The sequence below is a fragment of the Artibeus jamaicensis genome, unplaced genomic scaffold (assembly GCF_021234435.1).
Source record: "Artibeus jamaicensis isolate MK-2021 breed Jamaican fruit bat unplaced genomic scaffold, CSHL_Jam_final contig_391, whole genome shotgun sequence".
NCBI lineage: Eukaryota > Metazoa > Chordata > Mammalia > Chiroptera > Phyllostomidae > Artibeus > Artibeus jamaicensis.
In genome coordinates this window covers 3,079,762-3,082,274 of record NW_026521814.1, presented here as the reverse complement: position 1 = coordinate 3,082,274, position 2,513 = coordinate 3,079,762, and the positions used below count along the sequence as shown (strand labels likewise).

The 2,513-nt window shown below is 38.7% G+C and overlaps 1 pseudogene; it reads left to right on the top strand.

Moving 5' to 3' along the window:
• The first annotated feature begins 706 nt into the window (after window positions 1-706).
• LOC119034723 (60S ribosomal protein L9-like) lies at window positions 707-1,266 on the top strand (annotated as a pseudogene).
• The last annotated feature ends 1,247 nt before the right edge of the window (window positions 1,267-2,513 follow it).

Below are 2,513 nucleotides of genomic sequence, written 5' to 3'. Positions count from 1 at the left end.
TAGTTAAGATTCTTTCAACTGCAAACAATAGAAACTCCCATTAAAATGGATTTAAACAGTAGAGAAATGATTGTTTTCACACTAGACACCCAGTGGATTCCAAGAAAGTTGAGTCATATGTTCAAAGACATTATGGTGTCTTTGCCTTTTCACTTTTGGAGGTAGTGCCTTCCTCTTATGAGTGGTAAGGTGACTGCAGCAACTCCAGGAAGCGCATTTGGACATGAAGACAACCAGAAGAAAAGAGAGTTTTTTCCCTAAGCATCTCTAGAAGCAAAACAAAATTTCCCAGAAGCCACTCCAACCAATTTCTCTTTATATCATGTCATTGCTTCACATGTTCATTCTGAATCAATCACATACAATTATGATTACATGATGTTAAAAACCTAGGATGGAATAAATGAAATTGCTGGGGAGTTAACCTCACTAGTCTCTTGTCTTTCATTTGTTTCTGACTGGCCACTTTCTTTTTCTTTTGCATTTGGCTTTCCTCCTTTATGACTGAAATCAGTTTAATGAGTTAGAATGTACCTGTCCCCTGTCCCAGTTAGCACCATTGCAAGAATTTCTTGTTGAGCCTTCATTAATTTAAATTAAATGATCATCACAAATTTGGAATTATTATTGCTTCTTGCTTCATACAACAACATACCTTTATTACCAGGTTATTCAGAACGAGCTCTTTGTTGCATCTACTGCGAGGATGGAGGCCACTCTCAGCACTCAGGCTGTGGACTGTCAACTTCCCAGACGACATCCACATCACTCCGAAGGGACAGTTATTGTCAACAGCCCCAGAGGCGCCCTGTGGTGGGACTTCAGTCACATCAGTGTAGAACTCAGTGTCCTCAGTAAGAAAAAAGGGGCTCTGGGTAAACAAATAGTGGGGAAATAGAGAGAAACTGGCCACCATTCACTCTATGTACAGAACATGATCAAGGGTGTTGCACTGGGTTTCCGACACAAGGTGTGGTCTGTGTATGCTTCCTTTCCCACCAACTTCGTGATTCAGGAGAATGGTTTCTTGCTGAAATCAGAAATTTTAGGGGTGAAAAATACACCCGCAAGGTTTGGATGTCAGGAGTTTCTTGTTCAGTCTCTCAAGCCTAGAAAGATGAGCTGATTTTCGAAGGAAACAACACTGAACTTGTATCAAATTCAGTTGCTTTAATTCAGCGAGCCACAACAGTTAAAAACTAGGATATCAGAAACATTTTGGATGGCATCTATGAAAAAGAAACAGTTTAGCAGGCAGATGAATAAGATCTAAGTTGTCCAACTATAGAAACAGCAAAATGCCAAATGATTTCTCAAACTTATATGTGATATTTTAAAGATACAATAAATCAGGTATCAAAAAACAAATTATGTAACAGTACACAAATTACCATGTCTGCAATCTCAATTTATGCATTAATAAATTGGAAATTATTGAGTTCCTATGTATAATTGAGATCTGTCAGTTTTATTAAATAAGAATATAAGACCATGCTAAAATTGTAAACATTATGCAAACCTACCATCATTGAGAATTTATACAGATTCAACGTTAAAGACCTTAACCAAGATTTTTCATTTGACCACGAAAAGAATTTTGTCAGGAAAGTATTATTATTCCTGTTCTATGGATGAAAAAGTTGAGACTCGGAGTTTAAGTGACTTGTCTCAGTAAGAGGCAGAGCTGAACTTGGAACCAAACTCTTGCCTGTGTGACTCCAAGTCCATGTGCTCAACTGCTATGCTCTACAAATATACATAATTGTTATTATTTCAGCAAATTCACTTACATGTGGACTTTTTATTATTCCTCTATTATGGCCTATAGTACACCAATCAATAAATATTTGAGTATATGCTATATGTTAGATATTAAGCCAAATACCGAGAAGGACCCCCATAATTATATGATGTTTTTCCTGTTTTAAGGAGATTGTAGTCCAGCCAGGGAAGCTAAAATAATTGATTTTTCAAGGAAATATAAAATAAATTCGAGGAGACTGGCATGGGCAATGGCTGGTGCAGAATGTGTGCACTTTGAAGGGAAGGGGTCAGGGAAGGGGGTAGCAAGGAAGCTTGGAGACAAAGTGGACTTGAGCTGGCCAGTAGAATTAATATAGGATGAGGAAAGATGTTCCATGACACTCAGTGTGGATCATCAGGCCACACAGCCTAGAATAAGAGCTTGTGGGGAGAAGTAAATCAAGTCCCCACTCAGGACTAGAAGGTCTATGTAAAGAAACCTGCAGGATGATGTTGATGAGGCACTACTTCAATAAAGCTGTGCCCAGGAAAAACTGTTCTCAAGCTGGGGGTTGGGGTTGGGGTTGGGGTTGGGGAGACTGGCCCAGGTTATAAATTCCTCTGTAGGGTAATGGTGGGGCCAGATTCTATCATTACAAGATTTGATAAAAACCGCCTCTCCAAGCTTATTCTCTGCTCATAAAATGCGCTTTGTGTCTACATATTTTAACATTTGCAAAAGGACTCTTTATGGAGTCCTTTAGCTTTCT